The sequence below is a fragment of the Eumetopias jubatus genome, unplaced genomic scaffold, assembly GCF_037043125.1.
Source record: "Eumetopias jubatus isolate StellerSeaLion01/CBP00866 unplaced genomic scaffold, mEumJub1_p1.0 scaffold_8, whole genome shotgun sequence".
Taxonomy (NCBI): domain Eukaryota; kingdom Metazoa; phylum Chordata; class Mammalia; order Carnivora; family Otariidae; genus Eumetopias; species Eumetopias jubatus.
The window spans coordinates 32,521,370-32,540,251 of NW_028274814.1; positions in this window are offsets into that span (position 1 = coordinate 32,521,370).

Sequence of the window (18,882 nt, forward strand, 5' to 3'; positions counted from 1 at the left end):
GCTGATGAGTATTTTCATGATGGGCATATCTTGAGTCACAGCCCTGGTTACATCAAAAAATAAACTAAAATTTACATGCAACTCTTCTTCCAGGACAGAAAAATCTTAAGAAAGAAGTTCAGGTTTGTCTAAGGTACTGATTTATGTCGACTAGAGAGTCCCGTATATGTAATGTACAGTCAAGTGCCCTGAGCTAAAACCCTACTTGTCAGAACCCCTACGCTACGGGAGTGTATGCAATAGGTAAATATGTGAATATATTGTCTGAATAATACACTCACAGCACAATACTGCGTGGTTGAGGGAAGCTACGGAACTCCATCTGCACACTATTTGCTCCTTCCAGTATGTTTCCTTCAGCCTGAATCTTATTTAACGTGGCACATGTTTTACTTACCTGTCTTACTGGATTGTTGCTTCCCGTAGAATAAGACTCTACGAAGGAGGGGGTTTTGTCATTACTATGTCTAAGGCAGACACCAGTTACTGGTGTCGAGCAGAACCTCAATAAATAATCCTCATTGAACGAAGTAGGGAGTCAGAAAAGCAATTTCTGGAGATTTTCTTGGATGCTATACACACTCAGTTGGGTCTCACGTACTTGGTCATGATGCAGTGAGGCTGACTAAGTATGGGATCTGGGGGCAGAAGACCTGGTGTTGCGTTTCAACTCTGCCACATGGTGGGTGAATTGTGCAACCCATGATCTCATCTGAAAGAATAATAGGATCACAATAATAATAATAATAATAATTAATAATAATAATACCTGTTTCTATTCCATAGGCCTGTTTTAAGGAGCAAATGACCTAATTTATTAACAAATACTTTGCAATTTTTTTAAGCACCACATTACTGGAATTTCTTACCAGCCATGGCTGGGGTGACACTAAGCCCTGAGAATAACAGTACAACAGGACACGCCGTAACCCTCAGGGCCGGTAATTGGGGAAAAAAGTCTAATAGTTTAATCTGCTGTACGCCATGCCCATCTCATCTAAGTTTTCACCCCACCCATCACTCACTCAGAACCCCAACTGTGGGGCACCTGGGTGGCTCAGTTCTTAAGCGTCCACCTTCAGCTCAGGTCATGATCCCAGGGTCCCGGGATCGAGTCCCGCATCGGGCTCCCTGCTCCGCGGGAAGCGTGCTTCTCCCTCTCCCTCTGCAGCTCCCCCTGCTTGTGCACCCGCTGCTTGTGCTCACACGCTCTCTCTCAGCTAAACAAACAAAATCTTAAAAAAAAGCCCCCATCCGCCATTTGAAGCAGGCGTAATTCTGCTGACGGTAAACAGCAGTGTCCGCTGTCACACAACACAGCCCGTGCCATGTCCGATTGAAGGTGTCCGTTACAGCCCTAACTCTGCCTCCCCATCGCATTTTTGAGAGCAAGAACATGAGTTTTCAGTGCATCTGCATCTCATACAGTGCTGCGTGGAAGAGCTGAGCTGCTCCACGGATACGTGCGGAGTCAAATCAAGCTGTTCTCCATTGACTATTTTCCATCTCTTAGCCAACAAAGCATGAGCTCATAAAACAAAATAACATAATAAAATGTAATAAATATTCCACCTTATAGACAAGTATTAAGAGAACATTTGAGCAGCAAAGAAGTTCGGACCTAATGCAGTGAGCTGTCTAAATACCCCGATGGTGTGCGGGTTTTCTCTTAATTTGACTGTCTTAGATGTGCTGCCGTGGGTGACTCCCGGCAGCGGACATGGTCCAAGAAGGCGATTCTCCCTCCCTGACAGAGCTACAGACTGAAGAGCAGTGTTGCTGGAGATAGCAAGTACACACTGCCTACTAACCATCTAAATGAGCCACCAGGTTGAAAAACAAGATCTTCCAGTGCAAGGATTCTTTATAAACTCACTTTACTGAGAGCTGTAATTGGTTCACAGCTTTTTAGAAAATTGGCCGATTCTTCGATTTCAGCTCACAATTGAGTGAGATCTGGGCATAAACTATGAGAAGGCATTTTAAAAAATTTACCCATTTACGTATCCATGTAACGCGTTTCAGTGTTGTTTTTGGGAAGTTACCCATTCAGGTGTGGGTGCAGAACCATGTGCCCTAGAGTGAGAAGGGGCTGGCCGTGAATTCAGTCTTTCCCGCTCATTCCCTGTATCATCTGTGGTTAGTGACTTAACGTCTCTGAGCCTCTATTTCTTTATCTTATAAAATGGGTAATACTGCTCACCTGAAAATTAATTATCCATCAACTTTGCTGATGTAACAAATACCCCAAATTTCAAAGGCTCACAACAGCATGGCGCATTGCATGAGGACACCGGTGAGTCTTCCTTCTGGACTCAGGCTAGTGACACAGCTCCCATGCAGGACACACCTGAATGCAGCCTCACGAGCCACCTCCCATCCTCAGAAACCAGTCACCGTGGAAGACAGGCAACATGGGGACAGCAACATCACGTGATGACGGAGTTAGATTTTTCTGCACAAAAACCTTAAAACGAAAGCCATTTGTTTAGTCCCCTGGGCTCAGCAACATGGTTCTTCTCTGGGGGAGACTTGCATCTTAATCAGACTTCCAGCTTAAACACTTTCTCTATTTTATTTATTTATTTATTTATTTATTTATTTAAAGGAGTATTATTCATTTATTTTAGAGAAAGCGAGAGAGCAGGAGTAGGGGGAGGGGCAGAGGCAGAGGGAGAAACGGACCCCCGCTGAGCAGGGAGCCCGATGTGGGGCTTGATCCCAGGACCCTGAGATCATGACCTGAGCAGAAATCAAGAGCCAGACATTCAACTGACTGAGCCACCCAGGTGCCCCTGTTCTTTATTTTATTTTATTTTTCTGTTCAGAAATGAGAAATAGTTCCATTTTCCAATCCTGAAATTCCCACAATTTCTACTCAATCTCATCTCTTTCCCTTTCATCCGTTCTTGTAAACAGGCTTACTCCTTCCCAAGCTCATTTCTCTGTAGTGCCTTCACCGCTGTGGCGAGTATCAACCAATCATGCGACTACCATCCTATTTCTTCAACCACAGCCACGAGTTATGTGGGTGTGTGATCTACCTTCCCGGCTGTCCCATGCGGTTGGGTTACTGGATTTTCCACCATCCCCGGGTCCCAACAGTGATTCCTTTGCCACATTTGCCCGGCCCCCAAGCCAATCTCAGCATTTGCTAAGCATTTGTTGTATCCTGTTTCCAGTTCCAGTTTGCATGCCGGTCAGCTTACCTCAGTATCAGACAGCACCCAGCTCTTGTGCCGTCCAGTACGCGTACTTACGTCTCATTTTACGTGAGGGCCCCGGCTGGGCTGTGGCTCTGCTGAGGCTGACGTTGTGCTGCTGATATTGTGGTTCAGGACAAACAGCGGGTGTGTCCCCAGCTCTCAGTGCATCTCCTCGCGCTGGGACTCAGGCTGACGGGGCAGCCGAGCTGAGGCCGGGAAAGAGGGGGGGAAGGGGCCAGGCAGAGCCATGCAATCCATTGGCGCCTTCCAGACGGCAGGCCGCACGCGGCTCCCACTCTGGGCCCAGTGGCCAAGCATCCGTGTGACTGAACACAGAGGAGCATTGTCTCCCACAGATGACAGGGCAGCCCAGGATTGGGGGTGGGGGTGGATGGCTTCATCACATGAGTGCTTTTGAGCAGCAATAAAATTATCAGACAGATCATCATGGAGATATTATCAGTTATCATGGAGAATAACTGTGAGAATTCTCCAGTTGAGTTTTTAACTTCATGACCATGCACAAACTGAACACACCTGCATCACCAGCCCTGAGAGTGGAAAAAGATCATTATTAGCAAATTCGGAGTGTTCCCGTATCCCTTTCCAGGTGCATCCACACCAAGGGCAAGACATCACCTACCTGATGTCCAACAGCGTGGATGAGTTGTGGCCCTTGTCCCCTTTTCATAGTTGGGACCCCAGTGTACATTCCTTTGTGTTGGCTTTTGTCACCCAACAGGACATGAGTCTTAGTCTGCTCGGGCCGCTATAACAGAATGCCACCGTCTGGGGGCCTATAAACCGTCAGCACTGATTTCTTCTAGAGGTGGGGAGTCCCAGATCCAGGTGACCGCAGATTCTGCGTCTCATGAGAACCTGCTTCCTGGTCCACAGATGGCGTCTTCTGGCTGTGTCCTCACGTGGGAAAGGGGCGAGGGGGCTCCCTGGGGGCTCTTTTATGAGGACACTAATCCCGTCCTGAGGGCTCCATCCTCATGACCTCACCACCTTCCAGAGGCCCCGCCTCCTGACACCACGACCTTGAGAGTTTAGTTTGAACATTATGAATTTGGGGACACAGACATCCGTCCATAGCAGGGGGTGTGGAGCCAACCACACTGTTTCCTGACGTGGCAGAGGGATCCCCCCGCTCAGCGCTCCCTAATGTCACCATGTATGCACCCGCTGCAGTTTTATAAAACCGTGGCCCCATCGATGAGCATGTGGAGAGGTAAGGTCTAAGAGCCACCTGGCATATCTGTTGCTCCCATAACACATTCCTTTTCCCTGCCCTCTGCCTGTCACGTGCCAGTGTCTCTGGCTCACGTGGATATGCAGACGCTTTGCATCGACGCCGGACCCAGCACAAATGGAGGTCAGAGGCTGAAGGGGTGAGCGGGAGTCTCTATCAGGCTACACGTCAAGCCACGGATGGACGAGTCCAGATGAAGCCTCCACCCGGGAACGCATGACGTGATGTAGAGCCAGAAGGAACGTTTGCCCAGACTCCTGAGTCTAATCGGTGTGGTTAAACCAATTGTCTGAGTCTCTGATTTCCTCGGACTTAGAGCAAAGCACTCATTTATGCAGGGAAGATATAAAACATCAGTTACTACTTAACTTCCTCCCTGTCTTCCGATTTTATACTCACTCAGTATCTTCTTCCAGGTGAATTTAGCACCTGGTTGGAGCAGCTTGTTCATCTTTACATTTTTAATTTTAAAAATTTACTGGGCTTACTTTCAATGATCCCTATAAAAGATTATTGTCCCTTCTTTCTAAATTTAGCAAACATCTGGGGTTACCACTTATTTTACTAGATATTACCCAAAACTAAATTGCAAAATGAATTCAGTTACGTCTACTATCTTAGAATCAATAGAATCTATGTGCACTGCTTTGTTTTAGGAGATAGAATTAGAGTCTATGTTTTTTTTTTTTTTTTTTTTTTTTTTTTTTTTTTTTTACTGTTGCCCTTTTGCCTCCTTAGTGCCTGAAAGCAACTATCTGGAAGTATTTTTAGCCAAGCCTTTTTTAAATGATTTTCACAGGACCTGACTCCTGACTGGATATTGCTTACAGAAACACCAGGCCAAATGTGTATTAGTCTCCAGTCACACCTTGGTTTTGGCCTCCGGCGAATGTCAGGTCTGCTCAAACTGGACTCGTAGCAAGGTCTTTTGTCTGCAGCCACTTCTTAGTAAACTTTTGAGCTTTGATATTCTTTGCCTTGGAGACAGACACGTACAGAAGAAACTTACCCCCTTTCTTTTGTTTTAAAGCAAGCTCAAACGAGTGTTTGCTTGTAAGTAATTCTATCCTTGAAAGGCCAAAGGTGTTTTGAACAGCTGATTTTGATTATAGCACATATTGTGCTGTGGTGGAAAACAAACAAAATGATACCAGTGATAGTGATGATTGCAATTGCAATTAATGTATACTGAGCAGTGACAAGACAGAGGCACAAAAGCGATGGGCTATTTTAAGCTATGGCCCCTTCCTTTGAGAATCTCATGGCCTATCGAGCTTATGAAAACGATTACAAATCGACGGGGTAAGCTCAGGGATGGAGATTTCCTGAGAAAAAGGCCAAAGCACATGAAGGAAATCGCATGCCACGGTCCTTTTTGTTCTGGGGCAGTGTAAAATGACAAAATTCATTCAGGACAGAAGGCAGACAGAAGGAAGTTCTTTGTGTGCCAAGGAAAAGGCCAATACAACTCTCTCCAAGTACCTGTTTATTGTGTCTGTCACAGGTTAAATTCATATTCCTACTGTTAATAAACTTTTCCATCAAAAATTGACATTTATGCATTTGCAAGACACCTTTCACATCTCTTGAGCAGGACTGGACTAAGCTTTCCACTTTCTAAGAGATGGATACACACAGACGTTAGGGACCATCAGCCCACATACTAGACACACTTATTTCTAGACATGTAAGGGCACTTGTATGTAGGATTTGGTTTCGTGCTGTATGTAATTCTTTTCTCTTAATCAGGGAGGTGTCAGCAATATTATTCAGTGAAGAGGGGCATGGTAAATATTTTAGGCTTTATGGGCCAAGGGGCAAAATAGGGTGCTATGTAGAACATATAGAACTATTTAAAATTGTAAAAAAAAAAAAACATTTTTAGTTTGCATGCTTTAAAAAACAGGCAGCGGATTGGATTTGGTCCTTGGCCTAAGCCTAAATATTACTTCTATAGATTACTATAATGTACATTATTTGTACTGATACAAAGCTCTTAGATGTATCAGTTTTAAAATATCAATAATTTATTGTTATAATAATTTATTATTAAAAATAATTTAGAATAATTAAAATAATTTATAATTAATAAATAATTTAAAATAATTTAAAAATATAGTATACTATTATTAAAAATAATTCAAAAATATAGCATACTATAAAAATAATTAAAAAATATAGTACACTATATTTAATTGCAATGGTTTCAGGGACTATTTAGGAACTATAAGTTTTTCCCTCAAAATAGAAAATACATTTTAAATACCTTCTCCAAACATTTCATTCATTCTTATAAAATATTTGTAAGATGGGTGCAACTGTGGGCAGTGTGTCTGTGTTATCATTTTGTTTTTAGTGTTACGCATTGCTTTGGAATTATGCACAGAGAATATTTGAAATTGAAAAGAAATATGTGAGCAAGAAGGGTTTGCTGTATTCAACAAAGCAGCAAAATCAATTAACAGCCCTCGACCCAGTTGACTCTCTCTGTGACACCTCAGCAAAGCCAGTCACTGACCAGCTGGATCAGCTTGAAGGTTAAAAATTCTGCATCTCCAGATGCCCGCACCTTCAAACGAGCTAAGCTCCTGTGGTACTGGGACAAATATATCTTCTCTCCTTTAAAGGGAGAAGCTGTAGGAATTGTATTTTTCTTTGTCCACAAACGTGTGTGTGTGTGTGTGTGTGTGTGTGTGTGTGTGTGTGTGTGAAATCATACAAGCACATCAGAAGAAAACACCCCAAATTAAAGAAGAAGGAAGGTCATAGAATGTAAGTGATGGGAGGCTCTGTCATCATCTTCCTTGACAATTTTTGCTTTTCCTTTTACGCAAATAATTTCCAATCTTTCAGCTATTTGTCAGCACAGGAGGTTGTCATTGTTATGGAGATGATCCTTTACCTTCCCTGTCTTCCTATCAGTGTAGCTGCAGCTAATTCGGTGCACTGATGTAAGATTATTATCGGGTTGAGCACTTACCTGACAAAATTTATGGTGATGAGTCGGGTACGTATTGGATGTGCCAGTGCTCCCTGATCATGAGTTACGGCATTCCCATTAGTTGGTGATAGCTGTCAAAAATACTGTTGTTATCATTTTATTTACTTCTGACATTTGAAGGTCACTTATAGTTTCAATTAAATTTTTCCTTTGTCAACTCAGAAATACCACTCACTGTAGCTCTCTATTGCTCTTGAAATTGCAGTAGCAGTCCAGGAACTGATTATTTTGAGATTGCCTCTCCAAGCTAGTTATTGAGAAGATAATGATTATTGAGTGCCACAAATATATTGGGAACCCCACATAATGGAGAAAAGGACCTGTCTGTCCCACCAGGTAGACGTGTGTCTGAATGGAACACAAACCCTCCGTCCGTTTTCTGAACTCTGAACGCTAGTACTTGTATTGGTCTTCCTGGTCACTAAGGAGGCTGTGTTGCCCCTGCTCCTGGGCATTTCCAGCGTAAGTGATGCCCTTCGTGTAGGAAAGGACTCCTTTTCCTCATTTCTGGTATTTTCTTCCATATGCATTGACTGAGAACACCAAAAAACACAGAGAAATAGAGGTTTGGGAAGCAAATTAAAATCTGGGGGCACCTGGGTGGCTCAGTCGGTTGAACATAAACTCTTGGTTTCAGCTCAGGTCATGATCTCAGGGTTGTGAGATTGAGCCTTGAGTTGGGCTCCGCACTCAGTGGGGAGTCTGCTTGACATTCTCTCTCTCTCCCTCTCTCTCTGCCCCTCCCCACCATGTGCTCTCTCTATCTAAAAATAAATAAATAAATCTTTTTAAAAATCTGGACTGTAGCTTTGTTGAGAACGGCATTTTGACCTCATAGTTTACAGTGACCAACATTGTACATAGCAGCTGATTAACAATAGTGATGTTGGACCATAGATGTTGGTCGATAAGAATTTTTGCCTTGGACAATATTGTAGTTTATGGCAACTTTCACCATATATGTCTGAATGATTCTTGGTAGCCTTCAGCCAAAATGGGGAAGGAAGTTTGGAGTATTGGTCTCATATTACACAGGATCATCTTTTCCTGAGCAGAGTTACTGAGGCAAAGATTTGACTACAGGGAAGACAAGTCTTTTCAACAACAGGGCTTTTAGATTTCAAAGATGAAACAATATTTGTTTGTTTTAAATTGCAAGATAATTGCAATTTCCTGATCACTCTCAGTGTTAATAAGTCTACCTTGCACTGGTTAAAGTCAGGTCTAACCACTCAGAATCAAACGGACTGCCTCACATTCCATTCTGAATTCAGAACTGACGAAGAATGTGTAGAAAGTCTAGGGTTCGATTCAGGTGCTCAAGAGTCACTCCCCAGCATGTGGCCCCCAGTTGAGGCTGGATTAGTTAAATTACAGAGAAAGCAGAACTGCCCTAGGAATGAGTTTTTCCAGGCCTGAGCAATTCTAGAGTTGGGAACAGTGGAGGCCACAGGAGTACAAAATTGAAAATGCTTGCTTATACAGAGCGAGGACACTGTGTCATTAGACGGAGCCCACTATCGATGCATGTGTGCGTTCTCCACCACGTACGGTTAACCTAGCACCATAATTACCCTCTTCATAGGACATTTCTCACATATTTTAATATCACATCTCATAGGCTTCAGATCAACTTTGTCCCAGGTAGCTAAAACCAAAATGATTTGTTCCATTCACATTCTTTCACTGTCTCACTTATTGGTTAAGTGAACAAACTAAGGAAATGTTGGGGGATACTTTTTTTCCCTCTCCTGATAGTTTTTTCCATATCCTTCAGCTTAACCCATGAGCTTTACTCGACCCACCTCCCCATTTGTTCCTTGTAGGTCAGGAACATTTGTCTGGTGAATGTGAAAAGAAAACCAACTCCAGTTTTTTTAAAGATTTTATTTATTTATTTGTCAGAGAGAGAGAGAGAAATAGAGAGCAAGCACAAGCAGGAGGAGGGGCAGAGGGAGAGGCAGATTCCCTGCTGAGCAGGGAGCCTGATGCAGGACTTGATCCCAGGACCCCGGGATCATGACCTGAGCTGAAGTCAGATGCTTAAGTGACTAAGCCACCCAGGAATCCCAGGTAAACCAACTCTAAAGAAACAAAAACTCTGAACTTACTACACAAAGATTTAAAAACAATGGACAGAAGTATGTTTAAAGAACTAGATGAAAACACAAAGAACTAAAGGAAATCACAAAGATTATATATAAACAAAATGAGAATATTAACAAAGAGATAGAAATTATTAAAAAAAAACATTCTGTAGCTCTAAGATACAATAACTGAATTGGAAATTCAATGAAGGGGTTCAACTGTAGAATTGAACAGATAGAAGAATGAACCAGTAAACTTAAGGACAGGTTATTTGAAATGTTCAAATCTGAGGAACAAAAAGAAAAAAAAGAATGAAGAAGAGTGAACAAAACCTAAGGGATGGAACTTGAGGAACATCATCAAATGAACAAATACCTGAATTATGGGACTCTCAGGAGAAGAGACAGAGAAAGGTGCAGAGAGATGATTTTAAGAAATAATAGCTGAAAACTCCCCAAATTTGAGGAAGACACACAAATCCAAGAAGTTCTACAAACTCCAAGTAAGATAAACTAAAAGGAACCCAGTGAGACATAAAATCACACTGTCAAAAGACAAAGGCAAAGGGGAAATCTTGAAAAGAGCAAAAAAAAAAGCAATTCATCACAGATATTTTAGCCAAAAACCTTAGAAGCCAGAAGGCAGTGAGATGGTATATTTAAAACACCAAAAAACCCCCCCATAATCAAGCATCCTATATTTGGCAAAACCAAAAACCGTCCTGCAAAAAAGAGGGACAAACTAAGACATTGTCAGACAAACAATGGCTGGGGGAGTTCACCACCACTAAACCTGACTTAAAAGAAGTGTAAGAGAATCTATAAGTTGAAATGAAAGGACAACAGACAGAAACTCAAAGCCATGTGAAAATATAAAGTTCTCCAGTAAGGGTAAATACATGGAAAAATATTTTTTAAAAAAGAAATATTATTGTGAATTGGTTTATAGCACCACTTTTTGTTTTCTAAAGGATTTAAAAAAAATGCCTAAAAATAATTATAAATCTGTATTAATATAGACTTAATTCCCAACAAAATACTAACACATTGATTTCAACAGTGTATTAAAAGGATTATGCACCAGAGAGGCAGAGCAAGGTGGCGGAGGAGTAGGAGACCTGGATTTCGTCTGGTCTCAGGAATTCAGCTGGATAGGGATCAAACCATTCTGAACACCTACGAACTCAACAGGAGACCGAAGAGGAGAGTAGCAACAACTCTCTGAACAGAGAAGCGACCACTTACTGGAAGGTAGGGCGTGTGGAGAAGTGAATCCGAGGCGATATTCGGGAGGATAGACGGCGGGGGAGGGGGCCTCCGTCGGCCGCTTCTGGCAAGTGCTAGAGCCGCGGAGCACAAAATCGGACCTTTTAGAAGTCGGCTCCACTGAGGGACGTCGCTCCAGTAGCTAAGCGGGGGGTGGGACCCTCGCGGGACAGTGTGGTCTCAGGACCCTCGGGGTCACAGAAAGACCGGGGGTGCCTGAGTGCGGTAGAGCTCCCAGGGATCGGAGCAGGGAAGCCGGCTGCAGATACGGAGCCGAGGCGCGGGCTCTCAGCTCGGAGTGGCCATAAACCGTGATCCGCGGCCCAGTCGGGCCACTGCTCCTGCAGCAGGGACCCAACAAGCAGCGGATCCGGGGAGACTCCCCTCCCTCCCCCGGGAGGAGTGGCGCGGGAGCGCACCGCAGGGATCTGCTGGGTTTGGAGACTCCACACGGGGTCGGGTGCCAGAGATAGAAATGCTCGCTCACAGGCCGGGTGAGCACGGAGTGCGGCCGGAGACCGGGGACACGGGAGTGACTGCTTTTCTCTGGGGGCGCACTGAGGAGAGGGGACCCGAGTTCTCGGCTCCTCTGGGTGGAGATTGGGAGGCCATCATTTTCACTCTCATCCTCCAAGTGCCGAGAGCTTGCAGGGAACAAAAGCTCCCAAGAACAAACCTGAGCAGATTGCTTAGCCTGGACTGGCAAGGGCGGGGCAATTCCGCCTCCGGCAAAGACATTTGAGAACCATGGCAACAGGCCCCTGCCCCAGAAGATCAGCACGAGCAGCCAGCAAGTCAAGACCAAGTTTACCGATCAAGGAGAACGGGAGAACTCCAGCACTAGGGGAATACTGCACATAGACTTCATGGCTTTTTTTTTAATCATGATTCATTAGTTTTTCAAAGTTAATTTTTTTAAGTGTTTTTTTTTTTAATTTTTCTTTTTCCCCCTTTCAACCAACATCTTCTCAGTCCCTTTTTAAAAAGAAATTATTTTTCAGTTTTAGAGTCATATTCTATCTCTTCATAGTAGTTACCCTTATTTTTGGCATATATATATAAGTTGTGCTCTCTTTAAAATTTTGAGATACAGTTTCTTCTAACAGATCAAAATATACCCTAAATCTCTAGTGTATGGCTTTGTTCCAGTCTCCTGCCTGATCACATTCTCTCCCTTTTTTTTTAAATCTTCTTCTTTCCTTTTTCAAACTTATCAATGCCTTTTATAAAATCTTTTATAATTTTCATCTTTACGGTCATCTTCCATCCCTTCATTGTATCAACCCTTATTTTGTACATATATAAGTCTTTCTTTCCTTACAATTTTAGGAGGCACTATCTTCTAACAGATACACCCAAAATACACCCAAAATCTAGTGTGTGGCACTGATCTATGCACTAGCCTGATCATATTTGATCATATTCTGTTTTTATTTGTTCTGTTTTTGTTTGTATCTTTTTCTTTTTTTTTTCTTCTCTTTCTTTTTTCTTTCTTTCCCTTTCTTTTACCCTGGTTTCAGGTCTTTTCTGATTAGTTTAGAGTATATTTTCTGGGGACATTGTTAACCTATTAGCATTTTGTTCTCTCATTCATCTGTTCTCCTCTGGACAAAATGACAAGATGAAAAAAATCACATCAGCAAAAAGAACAAGAGGTAGTACTGTCTGCCAGGGACCTACTCAATACGGACATTAGTACGATGTTGGACCAAGAGTTCAGAATCATGATTTTAAAGATACTAGCTGGGCTTGAAAAAAGCATGGAAGTTATTAGAGACACCCTTCCTGGAGAAATAAAAGAACTAAAATCTAACCAAATTGAAATAAAAAAGGCTATTAATGAGGTGCAATAAAAAATGGGGGCACTGACTGCTAGGCTAAATGAAGCAGAAGAGAGAATTAGCGATATAGAAGACCAAATGATGGAAAATAAACAAGCTGAGAAAAAGAGAGATAAACAACTACTGGATCATGAGGGCAGAATTCGAGAGATAAGGGATACGATAAGACGAAACAACATTAGAATAATTGGGATCCCAGAAGAAGAAGAAAGAGAGAGAGAGGGGCAGAAGGTATATTGGAGCAAATTATAGCAGAGAACTTCCCTAATGTGGGGAAAGAAACAGGCATCAAAATCCAGGAGGCACAGAGAACCCCTCTCAAAATCAATAAAAATAGGTCAACACCCCGACATCTAATAGTAAAACTTACGAGTCTCAGAGACAAAGAGAAAATCCTGAAAGCAGCTCGGGAGAAGAGATATGTAATCTATAAAGGTAGAAATATTAGATTGGCAACAGACCTTCCACAGGCACCTGACAGGTCAGATAGGACTGGCATGATATCTTCAGAGCACTAAATGAGAAAAATATGCAGCCAAGAATACTATATCCAGCTAGGCTCTCATTGAAAATAGAAGGAGAGATAAAAAGCTTCCAGGACAAACAAAAACTAAAGGAATTTGCAAACACGAAACCAGCCCTCCAAGAAATATTGAAAGGGGTCCTCTAAGCAAAGAGAGAGCCTAAAAGCAGCATAGACCAGAAAGGAACATAGACAATATACAGTCACAGTCACCTTACAGGCAACACAATGGCACTAAATTCATATGTTTTAATAGTTACCCTGAATGTAAATGGGCTAAATGCCCCAATCAAAAGACACAGGCTATCAGATTGGATTAAAAAACAAGACCCATCGAAATGCTGTCTGCAAGAGACTCATTTTAAACCCAAAGACACCCCCACATTGAAAGTGGGGGGGGGACCATTTACCATGCTAATGGACACCAAAAGAAAGCTGGGGTGGCAAACCTTATATCAGACAAATTAGATTTTAAAACAAAGACTGTAATAAGAGATGAGGAAGGACACTATATCCTATTAAAGGGTCTATCCCGCAAGAAGATCTAACAGTTGTAAATATCTGAGCCCCTAACATGGGAGCAGCCAATTATATAAGGAAATTAATAAAAAAAGCTAAGAAACACATCGACAACAATACCATAATAGTGGGGGACTTTATCACCCCCCCTGACTGAAATGGACAGATCATCTAAGCAAAAGATCAACAAGAAAATAAAGACTTTAAAGGACACACTGGACCAAATGGACTTCATAGACATATTCAGAACATTCCATCCCAAAGCAACGGATTACACATTCTTCTCTAGTGCCCATGGTACATTCTCTATAATAGATCACATTCTTGGTCACAAATCAGGTCTCAACTGCTGCCAAAAGATTGAGATTATTCCCTGCATATTTTCAGACCACAATGCTTTGAACTTGAACTCAATCACAAGAGGAAAGTCGGAAAGAACTCAAATACATGGAGGCTAAATAGCATCCTACTAAAGAATGAATGGGTCACCCAGGAAATTAAAGAAGAATTAAAAAAATTCATGGAAACCAATGAAAATGAAAACACAACTGTTCAAAATCTTTGGGATGCAGCAAAGGCAGTCCTAAGAGGAAAGTATATAGCAATACAAGCCTTTCTCAAGAAACAAGAAAGGTCTCAAATACACAACCTAACCCTACACCTAAAGGAGCTGGAGAAACAACAGCAAATAAAGCCTAAACCCAGCAGGAGAAGAGAAGTAATAAAGATCAGAGCGCAAATCAATGAAATAGAAACCCAAAGAACGGTAGAACAGATCAACGAAACTAGGAGCCGGTCCTTTGAAATAATTAACAAGATTGATAAACCCCTGGCCAGACTTATCCAAAAGAAAAGAGAAATGACCCAAATCCACAAAATCATGAATGAAAGAGGAGAGATCACAACCAACACCAAAGAAATACAAACAATTATAAGAACATATTATGAGCAACTCTATGCCAGCAAATTAGATAACCTGGAAGAAATGGATGCATTCCTAGAGAGGTATCAAGTACCAAAATTGAACCAGGAAGAAATAGAAAACCTGAACAGACCTATAACCACTAAGGACATTGAAGCAGTCATCAAAAATCTCCCAACAAACAAAAGCCCAGGGCCAGATGGCTTCCCAGGGGAATTCTACCAAACATTTCAAGAAGAATTAATACCTATTCTCCTGAAACTGTTCCAAAAAAGAGAAATGGAAGGAAAACTTCCAAACTCATTTTATGAGGCCAGCATTACCTTGATCCCCAAACCAGACAAAGACCCCATCAAAAAGGAGAATTACAGACCAATATCCTTGATGAACGTGGATGCAAAAATTCTCACCAAAATACTACCCAATAGGATCCAACAGTACATTAAAAGGATTATTCACCATGACCAAGTGGGATTTATCCCTGGGCTGCAAGGTTGGTTCAACATCCACAAATCAATCAACGTGATACAATACATTAACAAAAGAAAGAGCAAGAATCATATGATCCTCTCAATAGATGCAGAAAAAGCATTTGACAATGTACAGCATCCTTTTTTGATCAAAACTCTTCAGAGTATAGGGATAGAGGGTGCATACCTCAATATCATAAAAGCCATCTATGAAAAACCTACAGGAAATATCATTCTCAATGGGGAAAAGCTGAGAGGTTTCCCCTAAGATCAGGAATGCGGCAGGGATGTCCACTCTCACCACTGCTATTCAATATAGTATTAGAAGTCCTAGCCACAGTAATCAGACAACGAAAAGAAATCAAAGGCATCCAAATTGGCAAAGAGGAAGTCAAACTCTCACTCGTTGCAGATGATATGATACTTTATGTGGAAAACCCAAAAGCCTCCACCCCAAAACTGCTAGAACTCATACAGGAATTCAGTCAAGTGGCAGGATATAAAATCAATGCACAGAAATCAGTGGCATTCCTATACACTAACAACAAGACAGAAGAGAGCCAAATTAAGGAGTCGATCCCATTTACAATTGCACCCAAAACCATATTATAACTAGGAACAAATTTAACCAAAGAGGCAAAAGATCCGTACTCAGATAACTATAAAATACTCATGAAAGAAATTGAAGAAGACACAAAGAAATGGAAAAACGTTCCATGCTCATGTATTGGAAGAACAAACATTGTGAAGATGTCAATGCTACCTAGAGCAATCTACACATTCAATGCAATCCCCAAAAGAATACCAACCTCTCTTTTCAAAGAAATGGAACAAATAATCCTAAAATTTGTATGGAACCAGAAGAGACCCCGGGTAGCCAGAGGAATGTTGAAAGAAAAGCAAAGCTGGCGGCATCACAATTCCGGACTTCCAGCTCTATTACAAAGCTGTCATCATCAAGACAGTATGGGACTGGCACAAAAACAGACACATCGATCAATGGAACAGAATAGAGAGCCCAGAAAGGGACCCTCAACTCTATGGTCAACTCATCTTTGACAAAGCAGGAAGGAATGTCCAATGGCAAAAAGACAGTCTCTTCAACAAATGGTGTTGGGAAAATTGGACAGCCACATGCAGAAGAATGAAACTGGACCATTTCCTTACACCACACACAAAAATAGACTCCAAATGGTTGAAAGACTTAAACGTGAGACAGGAGTCCATCAAAATCCTAAAGGAGAACACAGGCAGCAACCTCTTCCTAGAAACATGGCCAAAGGCAAGGGAAGCAAGGGCAAAATGAACTATTGGGATTTCATCAAGATACAAAGCTTTTGCACAGCAAAAGAAACAGTCCACAAAACCAAAAGACAACCAACAGAATGGGAGAAAATATTTGCAAATGACATATGAGATAATGGGCTAGTATCCAAAATCTATAAAGAACTTAACAACTCAACCCCCAAAGAATAAATAATCCAATCAAGAAATGGGCAGACGACATGAACAGACATTTTTCCAAAGAAGACATCCAAATGGCCAACAGACCCATGAAAAAGTGCTCAACATCGCTCGGCATCAGGGAAATCCAGATCAAAACCCCAATGAGATACCACCTCACACCCGTCAGAATGGCTAAATTTAACAAGTCAGGAAACGACAGATGTTGGCGGGGGATGCGGAGAAAGGGAACCCTCCTACACTGTTGGTGGGAATGCAAGCTGGTGCAACCCCTCTGGAAAACAGTATGGAGGTTCCTCAAACAGTTGAAAATAGAGCTACCATACGATCCAGCAATTGCACTACTGGGTATTTACCACAAAGATACAAATGTAGGGATCTGAAGGGGTACGTGCACCCCAGTGTTTAGAGCAGCAATGTCCACAATAGCCAAACTGTGGAAATAGCCAAGATGTCCATCGACAGATGAATGGATAAAGAAGATGTGATGTATATACACCCTGGAATATTATGCAGCCATCAAAAGGAATGAGATCTTGCCATTTGCAACGACATGGATGGAACTGGAGGGTGTTATGCTGAGTGATATAAGTCAATCAGAGAAAGACATGTATCATATGACCTCAGTGATATGAGGAATTCTTAATCTCAGGAAACAAACTGAGGGTTGCTGGAGTGGTGGGGGATGGGAGGGATGGGGTGGCTGGGTGATAGACATTGGGGAGGGTATGTGCTATGGTGAGCACTGTGAATTGTGCAAGGCTGTTGAATCACAGATCTGTACTTCTGAACAAATAATGCAATATATGTTAAGAAGAAAAAAAAAGAAGAGGAAGATAGCAGGAGGGGAAGAATGAAGGGGAGTAAGTCAGAGGGGGAGACGAACCATGAGAGACGATGGACGCTGAAAAACAAACTGAGGGTTCTAGAGGGGAGGGTGGTGGGCGGGTGGGTTAGCCTGGTGATGGGTATTAAGGAGGGCACGTTCTGCGTGGAGCACTGGGTGTTATGCAGAAACAATGAATCATGGAACTCTACATCAAGAACTAATGATGTAATGTATGGTTATTAACATAACAATAAAATTTTAAAAAAAGAATTATGCACCATGACTAAATGGGATTCATTCCTGGAATACAAGGATCGTGAAATCTATAAACCTAAATCAGTGCAGTACACCACATTAGCAGAATGAGGAACACACACACACACACTATTGTCAGTTTTACAGAAAAATAATTTGATAAATTTCAACACTCTTCCATGATAAACACACACACACACACACACACACACACACACATACACACCAAACTAGGAATATAGGGAAACTATCTCAACATAATAAAGACCATCTAGGGAAAACCCCACAGATAGCAGCACATTCAATGGTGAAAGACAGAAAGCTTTTCCTCTCAGATCAGACACAAGAGAAGGATGCCTGCTTTCACTTTTTCAATTGAACATAGAACTAGAATCCTCGCCAGAGCAATTAGGCAAGAAAAAGAAATAAAAGTCATCCAACTTGGAAAAGAATAATAAAATTATTTCTTTTCACAGATGATATTATCTTATCTGTAGAAAACCGTAAAGTTTTAAAAAAGCTATTAGAACTAATCAATGAATTCAGGAAAGTTGCAAGACACAGAATCAACACACAGGTGCCGGTTGCACTTCTGTTCACCAACAAAGAACCACTTGAAAAGGAAACTTAGAAAATAATGCCATTTACACTAGCATCAGCACCATGAGGGATTCCTTCATGCCCACCAGGTTGGCTACTCTTAAAATAAAACACGAAGTAGCAAGTGTCAGCGAGGATGTGGAGAAGCTGGAGCTCTTGGGTGTTGCCAGTGGGAATGTAAAATGGGGCAGCCGCTGTGGGAAATGGGTTGGCAGCTCCTCCAAAGAGTCAGCATGGACTTACCACGTGATCCAGCAGTTCCCTTTCAGGGCATACACCCAAACAAATTAAAGGTGGGGACTCAAAAAGAAATGGCGGAACTTGTCTAATGAATCCAGTTTCAATTTGGGATAATGTGCAAAGCTCTGAAGTTGGTTGGTGGAAAGGGTTGCACAACACTGCAAATTTACTCAATGCTGCAGAACTGTACACTTGCAGATGATTAAAATGGCACACTTTATGTTATGGATATTTTACAATAATAAATAAATCAAGCAAGCAAGCAAGCAAGCAACCCTTTTGAGGCACCAACAGACATTTATTTGTGTTCGTGAGTCAGACCTACCAGTCCACTGGGTTATCCTCATGAGAGCCAGGTCTGCCCACATTGGCTAGGCTCACTCGTGCCGGGGCTGGCTTCATGG